The sequence below is a fragment of the Polyergus mexicanus genome, unplaced genomic scaffold (assembly GCF_030449975.1).
Source record: "Polyergus mexicanus isolate NDT 795.1 unplaced genomic scaffold, iyPolMexi1.0 SCAF_13, whole genome shotgun sequence".
In the NCBI taxonomy this organism is placed as follows: Eukaryota; Metazoa; Arthropoda; class Insecta; order Hymenoptera; family Formicidae; genus Polyergus; species Polyergus mexicanus.
The window spans coordinates 8,203,377-8,220,087 of NW_027223333.1; the positions used below are offsets into that span (position 1 = coordinate 8,203,377).

The 16,711-nt window shown below is 32.3% G+C and overlaps 1 protein-coding gene and 1 long non-coding RNA gene across 3 annotated transcripts in view; both read right to left on the reverse strand.

Moving 5' to 3' along the window:
* Positions 1 to 16,711, reverse strand: part of LOC138938911 (furin-like protease 1) — a 200,801-nt gene that overhangs the window by 121,722 nt on the left and 62,368 nt on the right. The gene's annotated exons all lie outside the window — the stretch shown is intronic.
* LOC138938912 (uncharacterized) overlaps positions 1 to 16,711 on the reverse strand; it is a 77,354-nt gene that overhangs the window by 46,294 nt on the left and 14,349 nt on the right. Inside the window, exon 2 of the long non-coding RNA XR_011447773.1 lies at positions 6,214 to 6,293. This is a non-coding gene — a long non-coding RNA (uncharacterized lncRNA). The remainder of the gene's footprint in view (positions 1 to 6,213; positions 6,294 to 16,711) is intronic.

The window sequence follows — 16,711 nt, forward strand, 5'->3', positions numbered from 1 at the left end:
GTTATAGACGAATGCGCCAGAATGCAAAGCAAATATTGTACACGTCTGAGCGCAGACGTAGTTATGGTCGTAGAAGATATTAGATAGGGAAAGGTGTTTTCGAGGAATTTCTCCATCTTTCTTTAAAAAAACGATGCAAGCAGGATTTTTATGCGCATTATGTAGAGATTATTATGTAAATTCCGTTGTGTAAAAGAAAAAGAAAAAGTACAAGTATATTTTTAGTTTATTTTATAAATAAATTATTCATCGCATACTTTTTGACGAAATCAGGCATCGGAGAATCAGCCGTAATTAGAGAGAAACTCAATTTCGTTGAATTTGCTTTACCCTATTTGATGGATGCGTTATGGAAACGTGCTGGACAAAACGACGATATCGCTGGAGTCGTAATTGAGGCATATATGTTCCAACTGGTTGAATAAATGCAACAACGCCAAATACTATTCGCATGCGAATACGGTCGATAGCAAATTTGAAGATCATTGAGATTATTTGCTGCAATGATTTTGCATAGGCAAGCTCCGGAGAGAAATTTATTTCGCGCAAATATTCTTTGACTAATTCAGCGATTTTATGCGAGAGGAAAATCTTGCAGAAAGCTCGTAACCAGAAAGCTCGTTCAAAGCTATTTTTCCACGAAGCGTTTTCTTTACAATGCCGTTATAAAATTTGATCGGTGGAAAATATTCGTCGCAGAAAACCATTTTAAAGCAATGTGAAAGAACCAATGTACAAAAATAACGCAAGTTTATTGTATTATTATACAATTTATACATTGTATAATTTGCATAAAATGCATTGTGTGTAAACTTGTGTGTATTCAAAATAAACGCAGTTATAATTTTAAATTTACTTCATTTTTTGCAATACTCTGATATGCAGATAAAATTGCATTGTCTTTTGTAACAAGAAAAGACCGAAAAATTCTTTAAAAATAATATTATATATTGCGATTAGTAATGAATTCTAGTTAAAAAAAGCAATTTTTTGCAATATTAAAATTTATAAAAGAATTTATAGACTCACAGTCCATAAAAAATAAATGAGGTGAGGGTCAGTCGCAATCTTCTTGTACAAGTAACAGTTAATTCATTTGTATTATTTATCGTGTATAATTATACAATTCAACGACTGGTGATCCATCACTATGTTCGATGAACGTCCAAATGATGTATCGCCTAAGCACGAGACATAAGTTAACCACCAGTTGTTCATCGTTTCATTGCAAAGAATTTCATGTTTTTATATCAGCTCCGCATGAATTACACGTTCGTATATCAATCCCTTTTTCATTTAATTAAAGTACTAAACTAAGAAAAAGATTCAGATTAAAGATAACACAACACTCTCTCGTATGTATCAAAGCCTTCTCCCATTGAAATAGAAAAACTAAAGATATTAATGTTATTGGAGAAAGTCATGAGATATTTCGAAAACACATTTTGAGACAATTAAACGAGGAATGATTTATAGAACGTGTATCACTTTGATTAGAGAAAATTAACTCGATATGATGTCATAAGTAATAATTATAAATTGATATCCCGAATTTATTTTTAATATAATATCATAAATAATTATGGTATCGACAATAAATTTGCGATAAAATTTGCGCCAGATATCGAGTTGGCTTTCTCTAATCAAAGTGACGCACATTCTATAAACTATTCCTCGTTTAATAGTCCCTAAATATGTTTTTGTCGGAATATCGTGGATCTTTCCTATAATATGAATATTCTTAATGTTTTATTAGTTTATTTAATTTAAAATAGATTCGCGGACTACATGTACTCGTGCAATAAAATTGCCGCAAGTTTCAACTGCAAATTTTCGCGAAACACAAAGAACCGCGTATTAGTTCGTAATAAACCGCGACTGTTTGTCGTTACGTTTAAATATACGCGAAGGAATTTGAAATTTTAATGAAAGCTTCAAAATTTGCCGCGGCGCTTTGCCGAGACCGAAGGTATAAGATTTAATATTCATGAAATGTATGCCACTTCCTGCTCGCCGCTTGCGAGAAAATAAATCTGTCTCTGCGAGAGCGAATATCTCTCGCCTACGTCTCCCTTTCCCTCCCGGCGTGTTATCGATAATTTAACGCTGGGTTTACAAGTGACGACAATTTTATTTATCTATTTATGCCATATCTCTTTGATCCATATAAACATAACATCCGTTGCGTTTCCGCATTGAACTTTCTCGCACAAACATCCAATACATGTCGTATCCTCAATACCCAATATTAATCATTTGCTAGATTTTGAACGATATTATTATCTCTTTATTCGTTTTCTTATTATAACATCTATTTTCACTCTCGCTAAGTTCCGAGACATGAAGAATAATCAGCCTCAACACTATTTTTTCTCCTTATATGCCAACATTTTATTATGCCTCTCATTTTCATTTATAATGCTATTCTCGAAAATATTCTTTATTTTTGACAGTTTTATGCAAAATAATGTATGGAATAAAATTTTCAAAAATTATCATACGATACGTGCGGCAGGACAATACATAGGCTTATACAATATATAGACTATTGTCAAGGTATAAAGAGCCATTAACGCGGAAAAATCGAACGTTCACCGCTGCCTCACACACATGTATCCGCGTGCACGATGTCGTGTATACAGAAACCTCATTTTTCAATTATAAAACAAAAGTGACGTTATTCTGGCGCAATTTTGTAAAACATATTATTTTTAATATAGCATATGCCACTATACACACTGTCACGTGTATCATATGCTCTTAATATGATAAAAACGTCTCTCGCGCGTTGAAATTTTTTACGTTATTAAATTGTAATTAATTTCATACATCTTCTCAAGATATTAATCATTGATCGTGCATTTCTCGTTTTGTTCTTTCATTGTTTCAACACGTAATCACACCGACCATGATTAATTATTGTTCCCGCATTCTTTATATTTACATATCTTTTAGAAAGTTCCTTTCACTATAACTATATTTTCTTTGACTCTTTTTTTTTCGTTGTTATCTTGTACTTCTTGTAATAAAAGTTTTCAGTTTAATCAGTTTAATCTTGATAACGATATGAGTAAGACGAATTAATATTTAATATTAATATTCGTTAGTATTAATATTAATTTTCTTTTTCTCCTACATAATGATAATTATCAATAATAATTATTATTTTGCGCGAATTTTGCGAATTCCTTTCGACAGATAAAAACTGTCAAGTTTCGTTAATCAGTCATATTAATTGTTATTATTAATCAGCATGAAAACCAGAAATGTCAGATTAGATTGAAATTGTTGATTGATTCAATGATGAAATTGTTGATTGAATTAATGATGACAGGATATCTCGTCACGGTTAACGGGCAAGGATATATCCAGCTGCGCGGTCGAGCACGTGTGCAACAAGACGTGCGTTGGTGTATCCGTCACGTTTTCGCCCCATCGATCCCGAGTCTCTTACGTCAATTGCTTCGAGGAAATATTTTTTTTCAATAACTTTTCCACGCCTATCCATTAATAATTAAGTGTTTATTAATTAAGATCTTCGCATAGCAAAGAAGATGCATCAATTTGCATTCTAAGTTGTTTGAAAAAATATTACATAATGTATATGCGACGTAAATATCTGTGTCTCATGTTAATTTCATAATCGCGATAAAATTGTTGTATATATTAAAAACAGTTTAACAAGAATTATTCGCGCTGCATTTATGTCGGAATTAATTAGATAAGCACGTTTTATTATGATTTGTATTTAAGAAAAAATATTATTTTTTTCAATGTTGGAAAACGATATTTTCGAATCACTTTATATACGAATACTTGCACACAAAAAAAAAAATGTGTCTATATCTGTACAAAGCGGTTAAGCGAATCTCACAGGTGAGAAGCTGCCCTCATTGGGGGAGGTGATTAAACGGTTGAATAACCATCATGTTTGGGTTTGGCGCAATCCGTGTGGGATAATGATTTTCGTTAATTAGCCTTGAAATCCCTGGTATACCGGCGCCTTCAATATTTTCTACTACGTGTTTGTCGTACTTAAGCTTTTATCCGTGGATTACGATTATCCGCGGTAATTATCCAATGTTCCGATAACCATGCGAATCCGTTCTCACCTAAGAGATTTACTACGCGATCGATATGCGACTTTATTCATATCGTTTATTGAATAATAATGTCTCAATTTGTAGTCGTGATTTTTATTCATGAATCTTGTCGTTAGCACAATGAATAATATCCGATATGTTTATAGTAAATTTTACTAGAGATTTATTAATGTTATAAAAAAAAAGTATGTGTAAAAAAAAGCACGTGATAAAAAAAAAGAAAATAAATACACGAGAGAGTATATTTTTATAATACTATTATATTATATTTTAATTCTTATTAAAAAGTAGAAAAAAAATTAAATAATAAGATGTTAAAAATTAATTTTTCGCAGGATTAGGCAATCGGAAAGTAGTTAAAGACTTTTGTGATTCTCTGAACTCTCTTCGGCGAGAGGCGCGAAAAAAAATTTCTTATGCCGATCGATGATAAAGTTTGGGAGACGCGATAGAAAGTACATCGAAATGATTCCTCGGAAAGAGCACGACGAAAACGACCTGACATTGTCCGTTATGAAGAATTTTCGCGCATGTATGACTTATTCAGCATTCACGATAAAATTGTGCGTGCACAGTTCGTAAATCCAAAGGACACAGAGTGATACGAATAACATTCGAAATCGGAAATATATTTGACCGACTAGCCACGCGGTCGAGTTATCACCGGGCAAATATTGGGGAAATATGACGTTTTCCGGTAAAATGGCGAACAAATATATGTATTTCGTAGGTGGATATACAACGCGGATATATTGCTCAAATGGACACTACATTTCAGAATTTAAAAACGAAAAATAATGCTATTCTAAGATATCGACACGTACAAAGATATTTTTATCAAAATTTATCGGTTATTCTATGTAAAAAAAAAAAAAAAAAAAAAAAAAAAAAAAAAAAAAAAAAAAAAAAAAAAAGAGAGAATTGTGTAATATTAGTCGATCTTGCTGCTAACTGGCAGGAATAATACAGAGTCCATTTTCATATCACGACGAAAATATGAAAAGTGTGAAAGTACGAGAACGTGAAGGATCATTCATGGCTCTTCCTTGTATAATCACATAGCGCGCTTAACACTATACTTATGTGATTAGCAATTAATTTTCTACGCACTGCGAGCGTGATACTGATATCCCTAATAATATATCGCGAGCTAATAATTGCAGTAGATCAAATGGAGAATAATTTCACATTTCGCACGTTTTATTCTTACATTTGCATCTACGGTGTATTTACGGATGCAGATGCGTATATCTGCCCCATTTCTAGTCTATCGATTTCATTTGGTGTTGCCGCATTGTATCGACAGGTCTATGATTTCCCGATACTTATCCCGGAGGTACGTAAGTAAACAAGTTTATTTATCGTCGCTTGCTAGAGTGGTTTCCAACATTCATGTCACTTCATAGGACATACCAACCTGTTTTTTCATCCAACTAACGCACGGAAATGTACTGTATTCAAAATGGAAAAAGCGTAATCGAACAAGTGCGCTCTACATTATTAGCTTTCTAAGACCCAATTTCTGCTAACAAGCATCGGTACTCGCAAAAGTAAATCGTCATTTCAGTTCAGATTTAAAAATAGATGTGTGCGAAGCTGAGATATCATTTCCTGGAAACTTCTAAACCATAATTCTTTGATAATATGACGAAAAATACGTTTAAAGGAAATCTCGTAGGACAAAATGAAATGTTACATAAACTTATCATTTTAGTTCGTCTTGAAGCATTTACTTTGATTTAACGGTTAAAACTATTTGTTTAAACTATAAAGAACTATAAAACTATTGTAAAAATAAAACCAGAAATAATAATTATTTATGAACTTCCACGACATGATACGCCAGCTTCATACACACACACACACACACACATACGGAAAATAACGAATTAAAATAAACGATGCATATATTCAGATCAATTATATGTCGAAAAATAAATTAAAATATAATATGTGCATGTACGCGACTTAAGATTAACTTATTATTAAAGTCAACAGGATAATGGCATTCGCCTTGGCAGGCTGGTATGTTACCTTACCTCGAGACACAAGCAATATAACTATCATATGAAATGCCTTAAACTTCGATCATTAATTTCAGTTAACTTACCCGTCTTCGACTCTGTGATGGCGTTTCGATTATCTAACGGTATAAGTGAACATATTTCCTCTCGACGAACACACTCTTACCTGAAACACAAAGAAGTCACGGTTATGCTCCGCGAACGAATTGATTTATCGTATATAATTCAGTTCTTTAATGGATGAAAGTAGACTATTTCTTGTAAGGTATGTCAATGGAACGAATTATACGAGCCAGCGAATAAGAAAGCCCATAAATATATAAATAAAAATAGACTACTTTATGTTCATCGCCTTTCCTGTCGGGATTATATATAATATATATATATATATATTGCTTGATAAATTTAAATTAATTTTTCTTTTTTTGTTAATTATATTTAATTTATTTAATTTAATTTAATTTAAAGTAAGTTCTATTATATATATATATATTATATATAATTCTATTGGCATATATCGTATGATAGAAATTTAACAAATTATTTAAGCTATTTGGAAAGAGGAAAAGGGAGGACATTTTGTATAGTTTGTAAAAAATATGATATATGAAAACAAATAAAATAAAGACAACAGTGTGAAAAACTCGAAATTAAAATTGTCACCTTCCGTAATCCAAAATAAAAAAAAAAGATTGTGTTAGATGACAAATACTGTTCGTTTTATATTTTTAAATTACAGAATAATATCGGTTATTCCATCGTCGCTTTGAATGTTAATATCATAAATTCAATGGGCATTCTAAATTGTATGAAGAAATTTTCTCAGACATATTACAAGCGTAAAACTCATAAAATATATAGCAATGTAAAGAGAATTAATTTTCTAGAAATCGCAATGAAATAAAAGGAATTATTGTATAATATATTTATATAGAAAAAAATTCACTCCTTTTCTTAAAAAAATAACGATATTACATTTAGGTCACTTTTCAATTGAAAAATCAATTACTGACCTCTTAATATATTCCGGCGAAAATATAACAATTTCGCAGTTGTGATTATCGATTTCTTTTTTTCTTTTCTTCTTCTTCTTCTTTTTACGCAATTCGATATCATTCTTGAATTTGATCGAGGAAAAACCGATTAATGAAAAGAAAACGCAACAGCTGATCGCACATTACAGACGCGAAGGTTATTTTATTATCGGCAAGATGGAAACCGAAGAGAGAAAGGGAGATAACGGATTTTATATGACTTGTCGACTGTGTTGCGGGTACAGAACGAATCATGCGGAATTCGTAGATCGTTAAATCTGCCGTGCTACAATTATCCGGATTATGATTACTGCAAACATTATTCGGCGCTTATAATATGATCCGATTCATTCGAACGCTACCACGTTGATAGAAAGCACTGAAACGAACGATCAATTTGAAATTTGACACCCGATAATTTAAATGAATACGATTGCGCCAGGATACATTTCCCATACTTACATTCTCTGTATATCCATATATTATAATTGTTTAATGCAAATTGACGTCAATCTTTGAATTTAATCGATCAGTTCAAAAGACAAATATAACTTATTCATTTACCTTTCTTGAAATATAAGTGCTTCCATTTATATAATAATAAAAGAATAAAAATAGGACAATATGCGAAAAAAAATAGTACGCATATAAAATTTTTTTTTTAATTAGTTGAATAATTGCTCATATGTATCGAATAAATTGATGATCTTTCCAATTTTTTAAAAATAAGTGTTCTTTGCATTTAATAGATATTATTTTGATATTATTATGTTGATCGCAATATATAAATATTATATACCGATCACACACATATAATATATAAATATTATATTATATTAAATTATGTCGAATTTTCTTTGACGCATTAGACCTTAAATGCAAACTCTGCCATTGAATCTGATTGAATGCATTTATGCATTTACGTGAGGCCTGATTACCGTGATAGTGCATGTTTAATCGCTTCGAATCCAACCGGTATTGTATCCGGGTTTGTGCAATTATAACATTTGCGTGACGATTTACGTAACACATTTGCACGTATCGCTGATCAAATTTTTATTTTGTTTACACATGTTGCATGTGCTTTATTGTGCACAATTCTATCCGATGAATATATCAATACGAATAGTCAATACGTCTCTCAAACAAACTAAAAACTCCAGAAATTGAGCATGTAAAATAAAATAAAAAATACCTGACATACATAAAAAAAATCCTGAAAAATATCCGCAAGTTAAAAAAAATAAAGATTATGGCTTCTCTCTGATATATTGAAAATTAAGATATAAAATGTTTATTTCTCATAAAAAAAATTACTACATTGTTATTAATTACCATTCTATTTTAATATATCTTTTTAAAATGGCCAATTTTACGACGTTATTAACATCTTAATGTAATTCAAGTAGTTAATTAGATCCTGACTGCTATTACAACTAGTAAAAAGTGTAGTATGATATTGAGCAGACAGTTTTTAAAAAATGATCTTTTTCCAGAGATATTTAAATTAAACTATAATTAAACTCCCCATATTACAGAGAATTTAAAGATACTCGTCATGTTTCATCGTTTTGAACAGAATAATTTTTAAACTACTGTTCCAGAAAATGTAAAATAATAAACCCGAAGAATATCGATATTAAAAATGCAAAATAAGATCGACGATCGTTTGCATGGGAAGTGCATTAAGGTCATTGCGTCTGCGAGATATTCGTAATCGCGTACCATATAACGAAAAATGCACCACCACGTAATTCCGCATTGTTGGAGACGTACCGTTTCCTACCGTTATTATACGGGAACGAGATAGTAATTGAAGATGTGGCATAAAAAAAAAAGATCGTGAGAGAAAGAGAAGTAAAACATCAATTTTCCTATTTAATATTTATATAAGTAAAGGAGAGAATTTAATTACAAAATTATTAAGTAAAATAGAGAAAAGATCTTTTGTAATAATTTAGAAAATTTGTTCTGTAGTTGATACGTCAATTGTTGTTAAACGACGAAATTGCTCTCAGAGCCCCGTGCACGGCGCACATTTTTCAACATTATTTCTATCACGCATTAATTTTCCATTAAAGTAAGAACCTCATAAACAACGCTAAGGATTCGTTTGCCGACTGCGACTGCGTCGATAAAGGTCGCCAGCAGGCTTGCTCGTATAAAAAGAAAGGAGAGAAAAAAAGACGTCTACTGTAATTTCCGCGCTCCTGCAGCAGAACGTTCTCTTAATTGCCGTATAGTCGAACGTTTATTTTAAACTTCCGCCGCAATGAACCCGACACAAAAAAAAAAAAAAAAAAAAAAAAAAAAAAAGTGGTGCAATGGCAAATTTCTCGAGCACAACCTGCATGACACGGTGCAGCGTGTTGCGAGGTAAAGTATGAATAAGGGAGAAAAGAGTCTTCCTATTCAGTAATCCCGACGATTTGGGAACAAAATTTTCTCGCGACGTTTTACGTGTTAAGCATTAAAAATTGAAAAGGATACCTTTTTCGATGATGTTTAATTTACATGCACGAAAGCGCCGAGAATACGGTCAATTAAAGTGGAAATATTAATTCCATAAACGAATTTTGATACATGCTACGCTAAAACTAATGCAGCGCGTTATACAAAATATAAATGTAATGAAAAGTCAAGCAATGCAAAGTCAATTATGCGCAGAATTAACAGTATACTATGTTCGTTCTGTGTCTCACTGCCTACTTGTAACATAAATAAAATAATAGGCGAGTAAGTTTTTTTTTTCGAAATGAATATAAGTTTGATCAAAAACTAATATATTTATATCTTTTCATTAATTATATACGATTCATAACGTGTTTCTCTCTCTCTCTTATCTATCTCACAATGTCTCCAAAATAAGGCAAGTATATATATATTTTGAGATTTAAAAAAATGAGTTTTAGAATTTACAGTAGAAATAAAAATTAATAAAACATTTTATATATGTCGGACTAAATTCGTTGCGATAAGTATGTAATTTACCTATAAGTAAGATTAAATACTCTCAATGAATAGCTGTTCTGCGGATAAGAGAAGGAAGATTAGATATTATTATCACCGAAAGCTTCCTCTCATTCACGGTGCGATTCACTCTTCCTATTCGAATCACAGTAATCGTTTGAGATTATCATCGTCATACAATGATCCGGCCAAGAGAAAAGAAATTTTGGGAAAGCAAGCAACGACAACGTATGACTATACATGAAAAAACACATGCTGTTGCAGTCTCGTTCGACGTGCAAGTACTCGCGATGTAACCATGTGACAATTCCACAGGAAACTGGGTCACGTCTTGTTTCCCACGACAATTCGCTTTATGGTGTGTGCTTTTTCGAATCTATGTTAAACGCTTCATGCACCGGCGTGTATAGCAGTAATGATAATTAAATCTATAATCCAAGAGAGAAGTAAAAAATGTGAATTTTCTCATTTTGCTATTTTATCACAGTTTCTACCATACAATATAAATATTTTTCTATGCTGTTGCTTTTTATAATTTTTGACATAATTTATCTATCTTCAAAATGCATTATTTCAAATATTTTCATATAAAAGATTAGAAAGAAAATTAAAAATCAAGAAAATAAAATAATCACGTAAACAAGATACTCTTAAAAAAATTTTTTCCCGCTTTATAAAAATCGCTTTGAAAACAATTACAATTATGTATGTTAATTTATAAAAACTAAGCTTTATCACTTTTTTTTCCTTTAACATAACGCATGAATCCGGAACAGTTTGTTGAAACCATAACCCGGGCCATAACTCAAAAATGGTAAAATTGTTTCGTAATAAAAGGAACTTTCATTGTCGGCGTAGCAAACGTATTCAACGCGATAGAGTAGAATTTCGTACGACGCTTCACAGACGGAGATGGACGGGTTGCCTTTCTCTTCGTGCCAGCGTATCATACGAAGGGAACGATATTACCGCCGCCATTCATGCGATACTTATATTATCTATGCAGTTTTCGCCTGGCACTCGAGAACGCGACGCTCGTCGCTGCGACGATATCAGACTTTGCTGTGTTACATTTGCAACGCGTTGCATGGTGATAGCGATAATTTCGAAAGTGCAATGACACGTCGTACTTGCATTTTGTAAATTGAAATCAAAGTGAAACTTTCCTGCAATCGTTGTTACTATCAACGAGTGTGCAATCGTTTCTTGTTGTTATGTGCTTACATTATATTGTATTTCCATTCGGAAATGCAAAAAAAAATATCCAAGACAAAATATGAATGATTTATTATGCGATCGAAAAATTTCTACTTATAATTTGTATTGTTACTTTTATTCTGTAATTATTTTAATAACGCTGATTACAAGCACAAATCTCCTTTAGGTATTTTCGTATCGCGCGAACTAAACCATGGTTCAACTTGACCCACAAGTGTTCGATCGCGATCTCACCACGGACGTCTGTCTTAATTATTATGATATAGTTGCGAGACTGTAATTGGTTCATGGGACGAGCTCGGTTATGCATTCAGGAACAAAGCTCAGACTCCGCAGTGCTCGACGTGCGAGCCAGCCGTCGTTCCAGTTACTTGTACATCTCATCTAATCACAAGCGGAACAGCATGACGCGGGTAATTGAAATTTCTATTGTTGCATTAGCGGCGGATAGCTATTTCCCCGATCTTCATTGCCGTATATTGGAATCGGAATAATTAATGCGCAAAAACATTCACGCAAAGAGAGATATCGATAGAATTTTTTTCTATTAATATTTAAGATATTTTTATTACGTTCCCTTTCTCTAATTTTTGCCCGCAGAGAATGTCAAAATGTAAAATCTATATTTTATATTGACACAAGAGAGAGAAAATATTGTAAAAAATTTTTATCTACAAATTTCTTATTTAGTTTTTATTACAAAGTTTTCATTTATAAAGAAAATAAATATTTTTAAATATATTTTGCTCGCTTGGTAAATAATTATCCATGGCACGGGGATGTCGACCGAAAGAGACCAACTGTGTACACGACACTTTAATGAAAACGGAGAATCCTTCTCTTTTCAGAAACTCATACACTGCCAGTGCTACTTGTAGAAGCTCTCGTCCAGCGAACTGCGGAATTTAGTAAATTTTTCATCCCGGCCACCAGTCGGGGAACGATTCGCGACCATCCAAGATACATTTAAAAACGTATGTCCTCCAGGATGAGATTTCGCGTATTTTACGTCCATAGATGACATTTCGTCGAGTGTTTATTGAACCATTTTTCACGCACACCACAATAAAATTATACTAAATTTTCATAAAATAAACGCATAAAAAATAATATATTTTTAAAAGCACAATCCTTATTTAATATCCTATAAAAAAATCAATAATTTGACAGTTATTAAGTACACTAACGTTCAATAAATAGAATTTCAGATTAGATTTCTCAAGAAAAAATTAATTGATCGAAGAATCTACGTAATATTTTTCAATCAAAATTAGAGACATCTTTTATTATGTTACATGTATTGTGCGTGTATGTACATGCGAAACGCGTATTCCGACATGTTGCAAAGACGCATTATTATGCAGATGCGGAGTCGCGCATTGTGCGTACGCAAGACGCGCGCGTAGTGCGTGTAGCGCGTGTAGCAACGGATACGCGTAGCGGATGAAAATATTTATGACGCGAGATTCGGAACAATTATTGCTTTTCTGCTCGATCGTAGGCTTCTTCGCTCCTCCACGGCTTATCATACTATTGAAACTCGTCCTATCAAAGATATGCGTTTTTACGTCCGCATATTGAAACTTACTGTTGACAATATGTTGCCGCAGCGGAAAAAGAGTATTACGCGCGTCGAAAACGACGCACGCCTGATGTAAAATATTTCACATTTCGACAAGAACGTATCTCTTCCTCGTCATTTCTCTATAGTATTTAACAGATTCGTCGCAGTTTATTTCATAATGATAAATAGCGATTTTAATTTGCCGCAACCAAATTAAATTTCCATAGCAAAATATATTCAAAAGTATATACGAAAAAATATATTGTTGAAGGAAAGATCACAAACGCGATGATCTTAACGAGAAATGTAAAAGATTTAATAAAACCCGCATATATAAAATTACATATATATAGTTATATATATAGTATATCGTATATATAGTAATAGATCAGAAGAAACTTCTTTCATTCGCTTCCTCGTATCACGTTTCGATTTCATTGTTAAATTTTACGTCAGCATAATTTAAAGTGACGTAATAGCGAAAACTTCACATCTTGCATTTCTGTTTGCTTATGTCTTACGTTATCCGATCCGATTAAATATCGTATTACGTATGGAGAATGAAAATTCAACATGACTGACTGGAAGGAGAGTTTAGCTTTTCTCATTTGCCTTCTACAAAGTCTTCAGAACAATTTCCTGACGTGTCGACGGCCTGTCAACGATCCCCTCGTTCGCCTTGACATTTCTATTCCGTGTCACTCGCAATATTACAAACGAATTGTAACATCTCTGCGACAGCCACGTCACCATCTATCAAATAAAACGCGATTTTTATATACATGCATGACTACGATATTGTGAAAAAAATTTATTATAAATTGATTATGAATCATTATGTGATTACGATTCCAATTACATGATCCAATAGAATCACAAAAAGATATAATTTTATTGTTTGTATATATATATATATATATAAATTACCCCGTTGAAAACAATATCTATTATATTACAACGTAATAATTAATATAATTATAATTTAATTTACTATTAATTATTGTTAATTATCGTATTATTTAAATTTAAAGTTACCATATAATAATCAATATATCATAACTATCGCAACTCCTATTAATTCCCTTTTATAAAAAAATCATATTTAGAGTTAAATGTCTAATGTGAATTTTATTTATATCATATGCGATTTGTTTCGAATCGAATAAAAAGGACATTAAATAATTATCATATCTAACTGTGAAAACGTGCGACGGAAATTTAAACGCTCGATTTCGTGACTGAATCCACTGATTTAAGCTCTCCTATTCGAGAAGGCTGTAATAATCTCAAGAAGAGATTAACGGCTGTTCTTAATTTACACGAAGCTTCTCTCGCTCGCTCGCGAGGATTTCAATTTCGCGAATCTTCGGCGGGCTTACGGAAACAGGGATATAGCCCATACCGTGCGACAACTATAACGATGTATTGCAATTACGGAGAACCTTCCTAATCCAGAAGGAACACGCGAGTATAGGTCTGTTGCCTAACTAGAATTAAACGACGCAGAGATAGCTAAGTACATTGTCTTTGTTTAAGTCGACTGCACGGTGGTGATCTTGCGATAATCCGCCCAACTTATTCAAGTTGCGCGTAAAGAGAGAATCAAAGTTATACTTGGACAATATGAATCGATAGTCATATGATAAAAAAATCAGTCTAAGCCAATATATGTTGTCGGCTATTTTAAAAGCTCATGTTAAAATAAAAGTGTGAAATATTATCGGCATATAAAAAATTACTCGCTCGTGCAAGTTGCTAATCATGAAATTTCACGCGTCGCAGATCTTATAAGATAAAAAGATAAACTTGATTCACTTGTCTCTGCGGTCCCTTATCAAGGATAATCTATATCCTCTATTCATACTCTATAATGATTTAATAGTTTGTTCTCAGTTAATAATCGACATAACTTTCTCGTTACAAAATTTCTTCGGCGTATTTATCATTTGCACGGATACTCCTGATTAAGAGCAATTGTTCATGCGAAAGCATTGATAGTTTCAATCTACGGGTCTCGTATATTCGCAATTATATTACACGACAAGAACGTTGCCAAGCAATCCAATGTAACGACGAAGGCGCTCGTAATATCCTCGCTACTGAAAGGCCACATTTGATATTCGAGTAATATAGTCGGCCATGCATGTGTAGCAGGAAACAATAATTTTGGAAATTCTGCTTAAACAGGAAGCACACGTGCTGAATTTACGCAGTAATTTACATATAATAATCTCGTATTGTATAGATTAATCTTATAATACACGATACAATACACAACCTCAACAAAAATAACACACATATCCTTCTCGGATAGATATTATTATTATCAACAAAAGTTTTAAGAAAATAAAAATTTAAATAAAATTTAAATTCTATTAAAATTAACATCTAATATTTAAAAAGAAATTGTAATTTATTCTTTTGCCTTTAGCGCGCACAATCGTCGCGAGAAAGAAATTCTTGTGTATTTTTATGCAAATATATCAACAATATAATAGTTCTGATAACGGCGCTTGTGTTACCCAACAGGATACGAAAGACGTCAGCAGTATCCAGCACTAAAGGCGAACACGTTCAACGAGAGCAATATGGCAGAGCAAGCAAATATCCAGTACTACTTTTAAGAGTGTTTCGTAAGCTGCAGATATTTGTGCTAACGGCGAAGGTATAGCGTTATCATGGACATATTGATACAAAGTTTTTTTTATTCCCATATTACATATGCAATATATCTTTGCATATTACATATGCAATATATAACGATTTGCGCGTCCATCTTCACAGCTGGAAAAGATTTATATGAATATCTTCTCGTAGAAACAAATGTTTCATAACGAAAATAAATATTGCATCCCAGCAATATTTTCATAATATAAAACATTTTAAGAGAAATTAATATCGTAATTTATTTTTCACGTTTAAAACATACATGTAGCGAGACGAAATGTAGAATCTATGAACAGAAATGTTAGGGACAATATTTGGAATCAAAAATTAAATCTGATTCGGCGTCCAGTTCATAGCGTTCAAAGTTTTTAATATAAGCCTTTAATATATATATATATATATTGTATATGTATGTATATTAAATATTTATCATACGCATGTTTTTTTTACAAATATTATTTTTTAATAAATTAGTTTTATCACCGAACAAAGTTTTTGTATGCATGAAATATATTTGCGATCAATATTTTATATCAAAAGCTTATATATAATAAAAACTTTAATTCGCTGAGACACGCTAGAGCGATAGAAAAGTCTATTTATAGTTTCTTTCGAAACTGATCGCCATGTTTAACTCTGTTTTTTGAATTTCATAATTTTTTTTTTCGATTAAATTTAATAAAATTAAAATTGTCACTTTAACATGCGTTAGAATAGAATATAAAAGCGACCGAATACCGTCGAGCAAGTAACTGCGTCCGCGGTATGCACCTTCGCATTGCACTCCCATATTTGCACCGCAGTCGATAACGTACGGTAGGGCGTGCCTTGGTAGTTTATCAGTACGAATGCATTAACCCTGATGAAACCCTCTGCATCAGGAACAGCAAGATAAGGTGTGATTAACGACGGTTGCTGTACTTTCTTATGTGTCGACCCATCGTATTTTACACAAGAAGTTAACGATGAGACGGTAATTACGTTAATAAACGATCAGACAGTTTTATAATTAGTTTTGCACATTTTTTTCTTATCGATACGTCTCATTTGACTATCAAAGAAAGAGATCTCGGCTGCATAATTCAATTACTGAAAGATATCGGCAATCGATTCAATTCAAGCAGCCTGTAC